This window comes from Mirounga angustirostris, unplaced genomic scaffold (genome assembly GCF_029215605.1).
Source record: "Mirounga angustirostris isolate CCGP_5_RB_7025 unplaced genomic scaffold, mMirAng1.0.hap1 SCAF_8, whole genome shotgun sequence".
Classification (NCBI taxonomy): Eukaryota; Metazoa; Chordata; class Mammalia; order Carnivora; family Phocidae; genus Mirounga; species Mirounga angustirostris.
Window position 1 is genome coordinate 127057849 of NW_026991716.1, and position 19147 is coordinate 127076995.

Below are 19147 nucleotides of genomic sequence, written 5' to 3' on the forward strand. Positions count from 1 at the left end.
TCACCTTTGCTTCCTCCACCCGTGGCCCATCCATCACCCTCTTAATTAACTGTTTATTGCTGTTTTCTGTATCCACCACCTCTTATACACCAATTCACAAGCTCTCGGCCTCATGTGTATTTTGTTTCAACTGCTCCTGCAGTAACCAGCTCTGCATGGGTTGGGAATGATTTCATTCATGCAGAACTTGACAGTACCTTGCTTTAATGCCAAACCACGAGTTTCTTACCACCCAGAATTTCTTTGTTGACACTGAGGTGTGAGTGGTCTTGTCTAGTGTCCACAGTTGCAGTCTGGACCTTCTGGGGAGTTAAGTCCCAGGACAGCAAACTTTTAACCAATGGTCCGCAACAACAGCAAAACAAATAAATCCTTCCTCTTCCTCAACTGTCTACGGTCCTGAGATGCAGTTGATGTGGCCTTTCAGAGGACACCCCTACAATACGAAGCAGTCTACATCAGTGCTAATAGTTTAGTAGCACACCCCCCAGCTGGCTCTTTCTCCCACCCTACCTCAAAGTCTTTTACATTCACTCCTGCCTCTCTTAATAAAAACATTTGCATAAATTCTTACATCAGACTCTGCTTTCTGGGGTGCTTGGGCTAAAACACCTGCCCGCATCACAGCCCCCTGCCGAGGGGACATGGTCCAGTCTGCATCAAATAATCCTCTCTGCTTTTTAGGGGAGGATTTCACAGGAAGGCACACCTAACACAAAGGCTCCCCATCCACTAACTAAGCCAGCAAGCAAGCCTCGAGACCTGGTATGAAAAGAAGCTGAACAAGTTGAAACCCTCTCTAGGGAACTCAGAAATGGCAAAATAAGACATGAAGCTAGGAGCAGCAGATGATGATATAAAGACAGAAGATGGCAGGGCAGCCATGATGTTCTAGCTGCTCAATTCGGTAGCAATTCTTACTGGCATGTTGCTTCCTTCTCTCTCTTTCAACTCCTTCTTAGATGCTACCAGTACTTAAGTCAGAGAATGGTGTTCATTGCCAGGCCCTAGTCCTCATCTTAATTCAGCCCTTTCACCATCATATCTGATTAAGTGAAAAAGGACTTCTAAGCTGGCTATTCTGAACTCAGGCTCTTCCTAACTCAGTTCATATTATTTATAATTGCCATCCTGTCCAATGGCTCTCATCATATCACTTTCTCTTCTAGGAGAAAAGATTGATAACTTTTACTTTTTTGATAAATGTAACATTAAGTGCCTCTCCTCATTAATCCATCAACATTAAATTCAGCTTCATTTTTTCCTCTATTTTTCACTAGAATTCCACCCCTAAGCCTTATTCCTAAAATGTAGTTTAGGGACTTCTAATTAAAGAATACTGCTTTATCTCATGTGTTCAACAACTCTGTATGCTAAAACTATTGAAATGACCAACAAACCTTAAAGCTAAAACATGTATCTATGTTAGAATATATAGAAGGTTTCCCTTAAAAGATGGAAAATTTAACAGTTTCTATAAAATATGGTGCATGACAGGTCATATTAAGGGATATACTGAGCACAATTCACAACAGCCAACAGAGGATTGAAGAAATTAGTATGTCCAGAGAATTTGAATGACATGATACTAAGGCTAAGAAAGAAAGAGGGAAAGAAGCATAGAAAAAAATGGACAAACAGAAAGCACAAATTATGAACATAGAAATAAGTATATATACATCACTGATCACAATATTTATGTAACTGACAATATTTGTAACTGAACAAAAAGCAAAATATCAATATAGCTAAAACTTTGAAATGCAATGAAAGCAATAATTGGAAAAAAATGTTTACCCTTCAGTGCTTATAATAGAAGAAATGTTAGAAATTAATGATTTGAACATCCAACTTAAGAATTTGGTAGAGGGGGAAACAATAGACTATACACAAAGAAAACAGAAGGAAGAAACAAAGAAAAGAATAGATTATTGAGGGTGTCTGGGTGGCTCAGTCGGTTAAGCACAGACTCTGGATTTGGGCTCCGATCATGATCTCAGGGTCATGAGATCAAACCCCATGGTGGGCTCCACACTCAGCAGGGAGACTGCTTGAGATTCTCTCTCTTTATCTCCTTCTACCCCTCCCTCCCGCATGTGCACACTCTCTCTCTCTAAAATAAGTATGTAAATCTTTAAAAATAAAAACTAGATTGTTGAAATAGAAGACTAAAATACAACACTGGATCAATGCAATGGAATAAAGATAGCTCCAATTCTTTGACACTCATTCCTCTGATAGGAGGGATCCATTTCTCCTTCCCCTTGAATCTTTGTTCTGTGACTGCTCTAAGAGTATGGCAGAAGTGATGTTTTGCCGGTTCTAGGTCTAGACTTTAAGAAAACTTGCAATTTCTACTGCCTGTTTCTGTGTACATTTTCAGAGTTCTGAACTGCAATGTAAGAAGTCTCAATAATTCCATTGAAGAGGCCATGTGGAAAGGCCCTGTGCCACATGGACAGAGGGATAAACCTATCTGAGCTTAGGCTCCTCAGTTTCCTTGCCAAGGCATCAGGCACCTGAGTGAAGCAATCTTTTTTTTTTTTTTTAAGATTTTATTTATTTATTTGACACAGAGAGAGAGCACAAGCAGGGAGAGCGGCAGACAGAGGGAGAGGGAAAAGCAGGCTCTCCACTGAGCAGAGAGCCCGGCATGCGGGACTGTATCCCAGGACCCTGGGATCATGATCTGAGCCAAAGGCAGACCCTTAACTGACTGAGCCACCCAGGCACCCCCTGAGTGAAGCAATATTAGACTCTCCAGACCACACCAACAACCGACAGAATACCACCACATAAACCTGGCCAAGACCACAAGAAACAAAAGAATGACCCAGGCAAACTCTACCCGAATTCTTGACTCACAAAATCATGAGATAATGAAAACCAGTCTGTATTGAGGGTAGTTTGTTACATGGTAAAAGGTACATGACAGCAATAAACAAAGCCAAAGTTGGCTCTTTGAAAAAACTAATAAAATTTGTCGATAATCTCTAATGAGATTTTTTAAGGGAAAAAAATAAAACCAAGAAAACTAAGAAAAAATATATTAAGAAAAAAAGGACTGTGTATCAGACTATATAACAGGGAGATGACTGGATTCAAGCCTCCAGGCAGAATCAGGACAATTTGATGGAGCAGAACAAGTACTTGGTTGAGGTGTGTATTCTTCCACCAGCTAACTTTGGGCAAGTCATTTAAGTCTACTGGACCCCAGTTTGATTACAAAACAAAACAAAACAAAAAATGAAAGCTCCTTCCATAGGTTGATTCCTTGATGTGATCTCTCAGTGTATGTTTAGTCCCTGCTATTTAGCGGAGTTGTACTTAGAAAATGGTCGAATATAGAGCAAGGAACAAAGTAGAATTCAGAAGGGAACAACCATCATGGCTTCCTTTCTTTGCTTCAGATGAAAAAAAAAAAATAAGTGGAGAGTGACATGATTTTTTTTTTTTTTTTTACAAAATTTTAGCATGCATATTCAGGACCATCTCATGGTAATAAAGTCAATAAATATCTGTTGAATTAAATTCACACAAACACACAAAAAGTCTTTTTGCCAGTATAAAAAACAATCACATTAGCTAGTTTGATAAACATAATGCCTATAAGGAAAGAACTAATTTTTCTCTTATATGTTCTATAAAACATTGTATAGTAAACTCTAGTTTTTGAAAGATTTTGCAAGATTTTGGGACTCTTACAAATGACTTGTGATGTGATATGATGTGGAGTTCAAATGGAATTAAGTACTTATGAAAAACATGGCCCCAACTTCTACCTTGCTCTATATTTTTCAGCAGTAACTTAAAATTTTCCTAAGACTTGAGCAATTATTTATGTCTTTCTGAGGGTTATTTAACATGGAATTTAGCTAATGAAGTTTTGTAGTGTGTTAAATCTTTGCTGATATTTGGAATGATTTTGAAACATATGGATAGAGGGGGTGGGAAGGGCCATAGTCCTATCAGATTGTTCTAGCTTGTTACCTTAGATAAAATTAAAAGCTACATCATGTTATCACCTTAGTTTCTGGAGAGGAAGTTTATTAGTTTAAATGCCTTTTCAAATTCCAAAACAAACTCAATTCTGAAATTTACTGTATAATAAAAATCTAGACCAATTGACATAATGAACAGGTTATAGGCTCCAATGGAAAGATTAGGCCTGTCTAAAAAAGGGTGTCATTGAATTTTTTTAAATTTTATTTTAAATTAGCAAAGCCATTTCACTTATTCAGTTGTTTTTTTAATGAGGATAAGCATTTGCATGGTAAAATAAACATTTATGACTTAACGTACCCAGTATAAACATGAGAAGCATGCTACCCATTAGTAGATACAGATTAATCTTTTTACTTCTCCACTCTGAAATATATAAAAACATCTTTAAATAGATATAGCTCTATAATATGACATATTTATATAGGAGTTCTCCACATTATTATTAAAATTAAGATTAGGACATCAATCATATCCTTTATCCATTACTATTTCAAAAAATAAAAATAAAAAACCCTAGCTATATGCTTTTTTTAACTTCAAAGTGTCCTCTTCATCTTTGTGAGCTAGCTAGTTACCTACTACAAGGCATTAGTAATTCCTTTCTTTCCAAGTTATTTTTAGGGTGCTTTAGCTTTATTAAGATGTCCACCAAATGCTAAAACATTAAATACTGAGTTCCCTCTTCTATGTCTACCCCACAGAGAGGAGATTTCTTGCCTCAAACCTCAGTGCACACATGTAAACACAATTACTCAAAACAAGGCAACAAGTGAGAAGCAGGGTTAAAATAAGAACTCAGACAATCTGACTCACAATCCAGCATTCAACTCCCTATAACTTGCTGTTTTCCTTTGTCCTCTTTGCTGTGAACCAAGATACTTGTTCTTTAGCAGGGTGTTTCTGCTGCAAATCCAGTTGCTACTGCATTATGCAATGAAGTCAGAAGCCTGAGCTTGTGACATCAATATTGGTTGCTATGGTAACTCTTTCCATAAGTATTACAGGTTCATTGTAGGCTCAAAAAAGAGGACTTCAGCACAGTAGCAAAATAGCTGGCATTAGTCGGCCTAAATTACAACAATAATTGATCCAAAAAAATGTTTTATACTATCTAGAATAAATACAAATTTTTATATTTATGTTTTGTGTCATTATCAAAAGTCATTTTTCAAATACATTAGTTTTTAAAAATTAAATTCTCCATAAAAATAGCATTGCTACTGACCTTCTGATGTAACAGATCCAAAGATCCAGGACGAAGAGAGTCTCACTGCAACACAGCTTATTATTCCATGCCTTGTGTCATTCCAGAAGTCAAGTAATGTTATGCATCATCTGTTTGGAATTAATTCACAATAGCGTGATTTAAGTAGTTGTCAGATTACAGAAATTATAAAAAGGCTCTAGGGAGTTGCACATACGAAAGCAATTTTAGGTGAGAAGTTTTCCCAGGTAATGTGTCCATTTTTAACATAACAATAGTAAAGATCACTTTTTATTGCATCTGTACACCCTTATTACCCTGAAATGTTTTCTGCCAATGCCTCAGTTCAAATGATTAAATCCACCTCACTGTGTAGGGGATACTCAGAAAGATTATTTTGCCATTACATTTTTAAAATCTAAATTCGAAGCACATGGCCGAATAATTACAAAGCCTGAATTCCTTTCTTCCATAGCTCTTTTTTGTTTGCTTATCACCTACCATCAGCAGCATGAGGATCTTAGTTCAATTCTGTAATCCTGCCTAGGCTAGGCATTGCAGTTACATGTGCTGGGCTTTAGGTATAAGATGTATAAGACACAGTCCCTTCCATGAAAAGCTCACACAGATAATAGCAACATCAATAACAAATAGTATTTACTGAGCACCTGCCGTGTGCCAGACATCATGATAAGCACTTTCTGTTCATTATCTTATTTAATCCTCACACTACAACGAGGGAGGGAGGTACTGTTCTCCCCATTACCCAGATAAAAGAACTGAAACTCTGAGGGATAGTCACTGGTCTGAAGTCACACCTGTAGTTAGGGACACGGCCGGCATTTGAATTTAGGATTAACAGACTCCAAATATTTATGTTCTAACAGAAATTAACTATAATTTCTTGTTACCATGGTAAAAATTGAAAAATGGATCATAATCCCACTGAGCAAGGACTGCTTGACATAGAATTAAAAAGCAGAAAGCAGATGATAGTCTGCAGGTGGATTTCATAAACACTTTCTATGACGGACTTTCCTGTTTTTGTAACACTCAGCAGTTCAAAAAGTGTTTGCCTGCAGACATTCTTATTCCTCCAGAGTTATAAATGAAAATATCTCTCAAAAACATTGGTTCTATCACTTTTCTTAGACAGCTGTATTGATATTCTAATATGCTTCAAGATACTGTACTTTCTTGAGATCAGGTAAATATATTAGCACTTTAATGTGTATAGTGTGTTGCATTTTACAAATCCTACCAAACATTCATCCATTCAGCACAAATGTATTGAGCCACTATTATGAGTCAGGCACTGTGCTAAAGTTAGATATGACCCTACAGCAAAAAGTTGAAATAGTCCCCAAAGGAAAGGAGCATGTAGTCTTAAAGGAGAGAAGGTCATTGATCAAATAACAATAGAAATAAATGTAAAATTGGAACTGTGTCCAAAGAGTGGAAAATAAGAAAGACTGAAAATGGATAACCTAAGAATTCAACCCTAAATGATAAAGAGAACAGAAGAAACACAAAGAAGCAGAGGGAAGAAAACAAGAAGAAGAAAAGTAAAGCCTAAGGAAATGTAATGCAGCATACAACAGGAATATCAGCAAAACCAAACTGGCTCTTTGAGAAGATGAGTAAAATTGGCAAACCTCTGGCAAGACTGCTCAAGAAAACAGACAAGGCAAAGGTAAACAACATTTGAAATGACATAAAGAACACACAGAGATACAACAGAGATTAAAAAAGGAAATAAGATAAAGTGAACTTTATGCCAGTACATTGGGAAGCATAGATAAAAAGGACAAATAAAATTGATCAAGAAGAAACAGAAACTTGGGTAGGCATAGACACCGAAGAAATTGAGTTAGTGTGGGTCTTACGTCAGTTCTCGTTTTATCTTCTGAGGAGACGCCATATTGTTTTTCATAGTGGTTGCACCAGTTTCCGTTCTCACCAGCAGGGCACAGGGTTACCTTTTCTCCACGTTCCCGACGGCACGTGTTACCTCTTGTCTTTTTGATAAGAGCAGTTCTAACAGGTGTGAAGTGATAGCTCATTGTGGTTTTGATTTGTAGTTCTCTGATGATTAATGACATTGAGCACCTTTTCACGTACTTGGCAGCTTACGGGTCCTCTTTGGAAAAAGGTCAGACCTGTTCAGGTCCTTTGTCTATTTCTTTAGATTATTTGGTTTTGTTGATGTTGTTGCTACTGCTGCTGCTGTTGTTAGAGAGCTATGAGCTCCTTATTATATATTTTGGATGTTAACCCTTTATCAGATAATGGCTCGCAAACATCTTCTTCCATAGGTTGCCTTTGCTGTGCAGAAACTTTTTAGTTTGATATAGTCCCACTTGTTGATTTTTGCTTTTGTTACTTGCGTTTTTGGTGTCATATACAAAAAAAAGCCAAAAAACAAAAAAAACTCATTACTGAAACCAGGGTCAGTATGAGCTTTTCCCCATGTTTCCTTTTAGGAATTTTACAGTTTTAGGTCTTACATTTAAGCCTTTAATCCTTTTCAAGTTAATTTTTGTGAGTAGTATAAGATAGGAGTCCAATTTCCTTATTTTGCTTTTAAATATTCAGTTCCCCCAACACCACTTATTGATGAGACTATCTGTCCCCATTGAGCATTTTTGGCTATTTTCTCAAATATTAGTTGACAATATATGGATGGATGGATTTCTGGACTCTTGATTCTGTTGCATTGGCCTATGTGTCTGCTTTTTTATGTAAGTTTCATACTGTTTTGATTACTACAGCTTTGTTATGTAGTTTGAAATCAGGAAGTGTGATGCCTCCAGCTTTGTTCTTTCTCAAGTTTGCTTTGGCTATTTGGTTTTCTATGGTTTCACTCAGATTTTAGGATTATTTTTTCTCTTCCTGTGAAAAAATTGAAGTTTTGATAGGATTTGCACTGATTCTATTGATGGCTTTGGGGAGTATGGACATTTTTTTTTTTTTAAAGATTTTATTTATTTATTTGAGAGAGCGAGAATGAGAGAGAGTACATGAGAGGGGGGAGGGTCAGAGGGAGAAACAGACTCCCTGCCGAGCAGGGAGCCCGATGCGGGACTCGATCCCGGGACTCCAGGATCATGACCTGAGCCGAAGGCAGTTGCTTAACCAACTGAGCCACCCAGGCGCCCCGAGTATGGACATTTTTAACAGTATTAGCTCTTTTGATCCATAAACAAAGGATGTCTTTTTTATTTTCCTTTTTTTTTTAATTCTTATGTTAATCCCCATACATTACATCATTAGTTCTAGATGAAGTGTTCCATGATTCATTGTTTGTGCATAACACCCAGTGCTCCATGCAGAACGTGCCCTCCTCAATACCCACCACCAGGCCAACCCATCCTCCCACCCCCCTCCCCTCTAGAACCCTCAGTTCGTTTTCAGAGTCCATCGTCTCTCATGGTTCGTCCACCCCTCCGATTTCCCCCGCTTCATTCTTCCCCTCCCGCTACCTTCTTCTTCTTCTTCTTTTTTTTTTTCTTAACATATATTGCATTATTTGTTTCAGAGGTACAGATCTGAGATTCAACTGTCTTGCACAATTCACAGCGCTTACCAGAGCACATACCCTCCCCAGTGTCTATCACCCAGTCACCCCATCCCTCCCACCCCACCCCCCACTCCAACAACACTCAGTTTGTTTCCTGCGATTAAGAATTACAAAGGATGTCTTTTTATTTATTTGTGTATTCTTCAATTTCTTTCATCAGTGTCTTAAGAGTTTTCAGTGTACAGAGCTTTTACCTCCTTGGTTAAATTGATTTCTAAGTACTTTAGTCTTTTTGATGCTACAATAAATGAGATTGTTTCTTTCTTTCTTAAGTAGTTTGTTGTTAGTGTATAAAAACACAACTGATTTGTGTATGTTGATTTTGCAACTTTATTGAATTGATTTATTAGTTCTATGTGTTTTTTTGGTGGAGTCTTTAAGGTTTTCTGTATATAAGATCATGTCATCCATGAACAAAGATAATTTTACCTCTTCCTTTTCAATTTGGATGCTTTTTATTTCATTACCTTGCCTGATTTTCTGGCAAAGACTTCAAGTACTATGTTGAATAGGAATGGTGAGGGCGGGCACACTTGCCTTGTTCCTGATCTTAGACCTTAGAGGAAAAGCTTTCAACATTTCACCATTAAGTATAATGTGAGCTATGGGCATGTCATATATTGCCTTTATTATGTTGAAGTACATTCCTTCTATACCCACTTTATTGAGACATTTTATCATGAAAGGATGTTGAACTTTCTCAAATGCTTTTTTTCTGCTTCTTTTAAAATTATACTATTTTTATCATTCATTCTATTAATGTGGTGTATCACATTTATTGAATGGCATATGTTGAAACATCCTTATATCCCAGGAGTAAATGCCACTGGATTATGGTGTATAATCCTTTTAATGTGCTGTTGAATTTGACTTCTGAGTATTTTGTTGAGAATTTTTGCATCTTTATTCATCAGGGATATTAGTCTGTAGTTCTCTTTTCTCGTGGTGTCCTTATCTGGCTTTGGTATCAGGGTAATGTTGGCCTCACAAAATGAGTTTGGAAGTGTTCCCTCCTCTTTTATTTTTTGTAAAAATTTAAGCAGGATTGGCATTAACTCTGTCTCAGCAGTTTCATAGGGCTGCTGACTTGCTTCCCTACTCTGTCAGCCAGCCACAGGATGTACTCCATAGACCCCCCAGCATTTCTGGCCAGGCTTCCTGGTTTGGTGGGACTGCGCTCAGCAGTTGGGCAAGGCTGGTGAATTACTTCCCTGTTTCTGTGTAGATCTACAATGGGCTCTGAGATCAGAACAGATCTATAAGTTGGGGACCTAAAGTAGGCAGAACTGCTAACCAAGGTCCCCAACCAGACGGGGCCATCCATCTTTATCCTTAAAGCTTTGTTACTTGTCACATCTGCCCCAAATCGTGGTCTCTATATTCCATTTCTGTACCAAGCTTGATTTTAGAGTTGTGCTTTTTTAACTCGATTCAGAAATTCAGGCAATATTTTTAGAAGTTTCCTTTATTTTAAGTCTTCATTTTAATTCCAGCTAGTTAACATACAGTGTTATGTTAGTTTAAGGTGTACAATATAGTGATTCAACAATTCCATACAAAAACTGGTGCTCATCACAAGTGCACTCCTTAATCCCCATCAACTATTTAACCCATACCACCCACCTCTCCTCTGTTAACCATCACTTTGTCCTCTATATTTAAGAGTATGTTTCTTAATTCATCTCCCTTTTTCCCTTCGCTCCTTTGTTTTGTTTCTTAAATTCCACATATGAGTGAAATCATTTGGTATTTGCCTTTTTCTTACTGACTTATTTCACTTAGCATTTACTCTCTAATTCCATCCATGTTATTGCAAATGGCAAGATTTTGTTCTTTTTTATGGCTGATATATGTAAAAATATCACTTCTTGTTTGTCCATTTAACAATCAGTGGAAGCTTGCATTGCTTCCATATCTTGGCTATTGTAAATAATGTTGCTATAAACATAGTAATGCATGTATCCCTTTGAATTAGTGTTTTCATATTCTTTGGGTAAATATCAGTAGTGTAATTGCTGGATCATAGGGTAGATTCATTTTTAACTGTCTTCCACAGTGACTGCACCAGTTCGCATTCCTACCAACAGTGCATGAGGACTCCTTTTGCTCCACATCCTCATCACCACCCCCGTTTCTTATGTTGTTGATTTCAGCCATTCTGACAGGTGTGAGGTGATATCTCATTGGGGTTTAGGATGATTTGATAGTTATCTAATCATATTCGTGGGATGAAGCCAGCCTACGGTCCATCTACTCTGCCACCATCTTCTCTCTGGGAGGTTCTTGTTTAGTGCCTGTGGAACATATCCATTTGGCTTCCATCATACTTACAATGCAAAATTCTCCTGAATTTCCTACTTCTGCTCTCCCAAAACTCTACCTTTCATCTCAAAACATTGTGTTTTTGAAAACATTGCATCTTTCAGCTCAAAATCTATTGCCTCATCTCCCTTATCCAGTCTGGTTCTGGGTTCCTACCCATTCTTGCAAAATTGCCATTTCTCTCTCATGCATTTTCTTCCTCTCTTCTCTTTGCTGCTAACCACATCTGAGCCCTCATCACTTCGTGTGACAGATGTCTCAATAGCTTCCTGCAATGACTCTCTCCTTTAGCCTCTACCCTAAGAGTTCAAAGTGCAGATAACTATAGATTTACTTCCTGAAACATCTAAAAATTTAACTTAATCACATTGCAGCTCCTATACCACCCAAATACTTTTAGTCACTCCCCTTGCCAGAAATTTGAAATTTTAACTCTTTAACTTGATATTCCAGGCTTTTAAAAATCTGACTACAGTCTAACTGTTCAGTCTTTGGAGCCATCACTAGCCTTCAAGAATTATCACCCCAACCAAATGCATGAACTACCAGACTCTAAATATGCATTTTACTTTTCCATCTTTCTGCTTTGTCCATGCCATGTCACCACTAGAATGTCCCACCTCTCTCCCCGCTTCCCTTTACCTTTTAAAATTCTAAACATTCCCCTAAGCTCAGTATGAATTATTGACTGGAGAGTTGTGCTGTCCTTTTGTTTGTTTGTGTGTGTGTCTGTATATGTTTTATCTTCTCAGCTAGACTGTAAGCTAGATGGATATAGTTTCCTTCATCTGCTACAGTGTGATACAAATAATGGCACTTAGTTATTCCTAAGTTGATGTCACATCCCAGAACAACAAAAACTTATGCAGATATTTGCTCAGGCAAATATTTGCGTCACTAATTGTGTGTCCATGGCTACTTTGGAACATTGCAGATTCAGATTCTTCTGTTTGTTTTATTAAAAAGCCCTTATAATAGTAGAACATAGAATAAGATTTCCTGCTTGACTACATAGAGCAAATAATTTACCTGATATATATATAATATATATATATATTATATATATATATATATAATATGACTTTGTATTAGTCAAGATTCTTCCAGTTGAAAATAAAAGATACCTAACTTAAAATTAACTTAAGCAAAAAGGATAATGTTGGCTCATGGAATTGAGAGATTCATGGGTAAAATCTGGTTTTAGTAACAGTTAGATCCAGAAGATTCACTGGTATTAGTAAGTCTTGCTCTCCTTTTTCTGAGCGCTCACATTATTCTCTGCAGCTGCAGATAAGCCAACTGTATGTGGTAAAAGCAATGTTAACTACAATTTTGATTTCACATTGTGCCAAATTGGCAACCCCAATTAAAGAAGAATCTCTCTCAATCTCTCTCTCTCCTATTCCATAACCACAGAGAAAGTTCAGGGACAACTGTTGAACCCTAAATATGTCATATACCTATCTTAGCAAAGTCACTGGGCCAGAAAGAAGAACACCTGAGAATAATTCAGCCTGAGCATGAGTTCATGCCAGTGGCCAAGATGGTAGCCAAATATATTGACTGGCTGTGTCTCCAAGACCACATGGTGTTGAAGAAAGATAAGGATCAGCTGCTTTCCTTGAAAGAAAGAAAGAAAGAAAGAAGGAAGGAAGGAAGGAAGGAAGGAAGGAAGGAAGGAAGAAAGAAAGAAAGAAAGAAAGAAAGAAAGAAAGAAAGAAAGAAAGAAAGAAAGGAAGGAAGGAAGAAAGAAAGAAAGAAAGAAAGAAAGAAAGAAAGAAAGAAAGAAGAAAGAAAGAAAGAAAGAAAGAAAGAAAGAAAGAAAGAAGAAAGAAAGAAAGAAAGAAAGAAAGAAAGAAAGAAAGAAAGAAAGAAAAGAAAGAAAAAGGAAGGAAGGAAGGAAAGAAAAAAAGAAAGAATAATGAAAAGAAAGGATAGCAAAACTAATCATTTCTCCCTTTAAGTCAGGGAGATCCTTTGGGTCCTGAATCATCTAGATTGACTTTAAATTCTGAGGTATTAGTACATCCAATTATCCTCAAATATTTATTCTGTACCTACTATGTGTCAGTCACTCTCTTAGGCACCATTGAAGATAAAAGATTATTATCTTTGATTTACAAGAATGAGAAATGTAATATACTTATACTAATTCTGATCCAAAGTAGGATTTGGTATGTATCATAAAAGTGGGCTAAAGATAAAGATTTAGGAATCATACATATAGAAGCAACAATGTAAGCAGTGTAAATGGATGACACTGAAATTTTGAGGGAGAGAATAAAGATACAAGAGAAATGAAGACTGAAGAGAGAAAGAACTTAGAATAAACTTTCATACCCATGTTCAAGTTGTATGTGAGCTCCTTAAGAGTAAAACTTTAATCTCAGGGCGCCTGGGTGGCTCAATCAGTGAGCGTCCCACACTTGGTTTGGGCTCAGGTCATGATCTCAGGGTCATGAGATCAAGCCCTGCATCAGACTCTGCGTTCGGCGGGAGTCTGCTTGAGATTTTCTCTCTCCCTCTGCCCCTCCCGCACCTCTCTAAAATAAATAAATCTTTTTAAAAAAAAACTTTAACCTTGCTTTGAGCGCCAAAAATATTAATAATAGAGAAATACAATTACAATGTTAATACTAAATAATATTATTGAGTGTTTACCATGACAGAAATTGTGCTAATTTTCCCATTCAATCCTCAAAACAATCTTATGAATTAGATATTAATTTTAACATCCTCATTTTATGGATGAGAACACTGAGACTCTGCTTAAGCAAATGGTAGATGTGCATTCTTATCAAGTCCAAAGTGTGACCTCTAATCAATATATTATAGGAAACATTTTCAAAGTTTGCATCTTCTCACGTGAGTCAAGGAACAGATTCAGTATAAATTACCCAGAAATGGTGTTCTTTGAGCTTTTAGTACCCTCATGTCATCTCAGCTTCTTGCCCAAAGTAAATCCCAACATCATTCTCTCCTTAGATTCATCCAGCAGACTAAAATCATTCAGGAACTCTGTTGTTTGAGAGGAGAATGAATGGGAAGACCAGAGGAAAAAAACATAGTTATAGCATGGTTGAGCTTTGCTTTGTACTAGCAAAATAAAACTCAGTGATACTGTTATGGATTGAATTAATATCACCCCAAAATTAATATGTTGAAGTCCTCACCTCAAGTATCTCAAGATATAACCTTGTTTGGAAATAGGGTCTTTACAGAGATCATCAAGTCAAAACAAACTCATTAGGATGGGCTCTAATCCAGTATAGCTGGTGTATGTAAACCAATGGGCAATTTGGACACATGTGCACTCATAGAGGAAAGACTACACGAAGAGATACGAAGGAGAACACCATGTGAATATGAAGGCAAATATTGAAGGTGATGTATCTGCAAAGCAAGAAATATCAAAGATTGCCAGAAAACCACCAGAAGCTAGGAGAGAGGCCTGGAACAGATTCTCCCTCACAGCTCCTAGGAGGAACCAAACCTGCCAACACCTTGGTCTTGAACTTCTACCTTCCAGAACTGTAAGACAATAAATTCCCATTGTTTCAACAACCCAGTTTGTGGTGCTTTGTTACAGCAGCCCTAGGAAATTAATATAAGTATCTTCAAGAACCCTTAGGACAAATCTAAGCCTCTTGTAAATGAAAAAAGCAATTCCCAGTACTTTCTTTCATGGGGGTGCCAATGTTAAGAGAGCCAGTTCATAATTAAAATAGCTGGATCGGGCGCCTGGGTGGCTCAGTTGGTTAAGCGACTGCCTTCGGCTCAGGTCATGATCCTGGGGTCCTGGGATCGAGTCCCGCATCGGGCTCTCTGCTCGGCAGGGAGTCTGCTTCTCCCTCTGACCCTCCCCCTCTCATGCTCTCTCTCAAATAAATAAATAAAATCTTTAAAAATAATGATAATAAAATAGCTGGATCAAACTTCTACCTTTGATTTTATAGCCTCATGGGGAATGTTTGCAAATAATTTTACATAAATATTACATTTTGTGTCTCCTAATTTGTTGCCATCATTTGCTAAAAGAAGGTTAATATTTTTTCTGAAGAGAATGCTTTTCTTTCTTCCAGAAACCTGACACCTGATTCATAAGTGATCAATTACATTTTTTATTCTGGCTTCTAGGACACATCTAGATACTCAGAACAGATTATTTATCCATCAGTTCATAGGTCAAATTCACATTAAAATGTTCTCAAATGTCAAGAAAAAAATTATTTTAATAACAATCAGCAACTCATCTAATTGCTAATTTTAAGGGGTCTTTTTGTAAGCATGGTGGAAGGTCCTTATTTGAAGTTTTGTGAAGAAGATAAAACATGGCATGAATCATAATTGGAATCTATATTCATAGCCACATTACCAAAGAGTATACAGAACTAAAAGTTTAAACATTTACTATGTTCTTGAGTAAACTGAGAATGTGAGTAAAATGTATCAGGGTTGAACACCACAGTCCCTTGAGGGAAAAAGTCATACAAAAATGTGCCCCTGTGGGCTTACTTTTCCAGACTGGTGGAACCTGATGGACATTCTAAGCCAACAGAATGGTCACTCATGTGCACCCTCAGGAAGAAGCATGGCTTTTAGCAAAATCTAACAGAGTCACTGATCCTGTTCCTTGACCTGATATGCTTGCTTTCCTCCCTTTCTGCCTTGCTTCTTCTTTCCTTCCTTCCTTTTCGGTATAAATATGTTTTTTCTCTTATAAGATAATGCATGTTTGGAGTTGTAAAGAAACCCCATTGTTCTGTGTTCAGGTCTATCAGAATGCAGGAGCATTGTGAAGCAGACATCCTGTCTCTAATTTTCTCAATTCTGAGTATGAATGTAGCAGCATCATATATTGGTTAGACACTGATTTCGAAGTCAAATAGCCCTTGTTTTAAACTGACAGGTCCTCTTATTAGCTGTATATAATTTTAGGGGTAGTCCTTAGCTATTCTAAGCTTCCTCACCTGTAAATTAAGGATGATCATTGTACCTCCATCACATGGTCTGAGAACAAAAACAAAACAAAACAAATAAACAAACAAACAAATGTGGTACCTGAAGAGCAAATAGCATAGGGATAACCCACCTGGTGAATACTTCATGTAATGAAGCTAATGTAAGCTAATAATTATGCTTATCAAGTAAAGTAATTATATGACATTCCGGAAAAGTCAACACTATAGCAATGGTAAAAAAAAAAAAAAAGCAATGGTTGCCAGGGATTTGGGGGAGGAAGAGAGTTAGGTGAGCATTGAATACATGAAACACATTTTGGAAGGTGATAAAACACAATTCTGTATGATACTGCAATGGTGGATATATGACATTATATATGTCAAAATCCCTAGAACTTCCTAGCCATAAAGAGTGAAACTTTCTGTATGCAAATTAAAAACTATTTTGGAGGTCAGGGTATCACAGGATGGAATGCAGAATTTGATAAACTACTTACATTACAAATGTGTGAAACAAATCTGCCCATACTGCAGATATATGAAGCAACTTTACATGAAGGGGGTGGGGGTAAAAGGTAACCTAATTTTGGAAATGAATGGAATCTGTGAACTAAAGGCAAAATAAACTATATATAAGTACTGTGGTCATGTTGATAAAATTGTTTCTTTTGGGGATACGGTTAATTTTGATAGTGCCTAACATATACACTGGAATTGAACAATTAAGTAACTGGGTGCTGGATGTTGGGAGCCAGGCTTCTCAGTGTTACGGTGGATTACAGAGAGCAAGGGAGGAGGCTAGAATGAGCCATGTGATAACGCATCAGAGTTGGAGACATCAGTATGAACTCATGGCTAGCTTAGGATAGACATAGATGATTACATATAGAAATAATTATAGGTATGCATATATGAACAGGCTGATATCCACAAAGAACACCTTGCAGTGTTCCATGCACCTCAGTGGAGAGGGCCCGGGTACAGTGACACCTCAGTACCAAGAAGCACACCTACCACCCAGATCTTGTTTTCTATACCATTTTCCAATGAGAGGAATCAGGGGTCCTTGGAGAAAGGGCCAATTCTAGGACTGGGGCAGAAAATATATAAGATGAGCTCAGAGTATCTTGTAGATACTAGCCAGAAAGTAAGGAAATGCCTTAAAAAAAATGATGGTGTAGGCAAAGGATATATTAGACAATTAAAAGAGCCCCCAATGGTCAAAGCTACAAAATTTGAACGATACAATAAACAAAGTAGTATTGGCTTATAACCCAAAATAAAAAATAAATTTTTGATTCCATACTGATAAATAATTGAACAAATAATAAATAAGGGAGAATAAACAAATCTTCCATGCAGATGAATTCTTAATAATTAGTGTAGGTACTCTGTCCTCAAGGAGGTGAAGCGGAAGTCCCCACTGACTTCCTTCCTCAGAGTACAATATAGAAAAGGGAAAAAAAGGTAATTTTACAGTGGATAAACCTCACAAATGCTAACTTAGTCACTTGGTCAAGGTAAACATCAACAGTGCTAAGTCATGTTGATAGTATGTACTCTTGATATGATGTGATGAAAATGGCACTTTACCTGTATGGTCTTCCTCCCCAAATCCATAACCCCAGTCTAATCATGGGAGAAAAAATCAGACAAATACCAATTGAGGAACATTGTACAAGACCGTACAAAATCAACCAGTAATTTTCTAAACTGTCGAGGTCACCAAAACCAAGGAAAGTTTGATAAACTACCACAGCCAAGGGGAGCCTAAGGACACATGAGGACTAAATGTAATGTCATATCCTGGAGGGGACCCTCAAACAGAAAAAAGATATTGGGTAAAAACCAAAGAAATCAAAATAAATTGTAGACTTTAGTTAAAGTAACATATCAGTATTGATTTAACAATTGCAAACAAATGTAATATAAATGTACAAATATAAGACATTAATAACAGGAAAAATAGGTATAGGGTATATGAGAACTCTGTGCTATCTTAAACTGTTTTGAGATTTCAAATTTATTTTAAAAAGAAAAAATGTAAAGGTAGAACTATTATATTAAACCTAAAAACAAAATCATTAACCAGTAATATTAAATATTATTTTTTATTTGGTAAACAATTAGTACAAGAAATGCCTGGCAACTACTAGAACTTTATTAAACTTAAATGTTTTTAATCATTGTTCCAACTAACCCTGGTCTAATTCTTATACTTTATTCAACTCATGTTGAATCTCTTCTTAAAATTAGATCCTCCTTGAACTTGATCTGGTACTTTCAACAGCTTTACTGCCCACTCCAATTTGCCTACGAGGAAATCTTCTGGATGTCAGTGACTTTTATATTCAATAGTCAGTTCCTAACACTCTAAATGCTCCATTATTCAGCACTCTTTGATTTATAGATTAAATGATAAATTGCCCGTTTTAATCAGTGGAAAACCACCCAAAAGTAAGAGGTTAGTCACAAATTACATTGACCTACTAGCCACACAAATCCCTCCTGACTATTTTTCCTAATAAAAGTAGATTTCACATCATTTGTGTCTCCTGTGTTTAGTTCTTTGCTTTGAAAGTCAGAATTCACAGATTTAGGTTTTTTTTTTTTCAAGTAAATCCTCTTCTAACAAACTTCATCATGTATAGTAGATTTTATGTGGCACTATTTTCTTTTAAAAGGCAGGTAGGTACCCAGGCTACAACATACTTAAACAATATGAGTGGGGCGCCTGGGTTGCTCAGGCGGTTAATTGTCTGCCTTCCGCTCCGGTCATGATCTCTGGGTCCTAGATTCAAGCCCCACGTCAGACTTTCTGCTCAGCAGGAAGTCTGCCTCTCTCTCTATCTCTCCCTCTGCCCCTCCGCACTGCTCATTCTCTCTCTCTCTCTCTCTCAAATAAATAAAATCTTTAAAAAAAAACATAAATAATGTGAGTTTTAAAATAATCGTATAATAATTTCCTGTATACTCCCAGGAAGTTTCCCCTTCCCTCCCTACTACAACATAGAAATGTACGTCTCCGAATCAAAGTCTTTTATAAAGCCTGTGCTCTGGGGGCTTGAAGGTGAA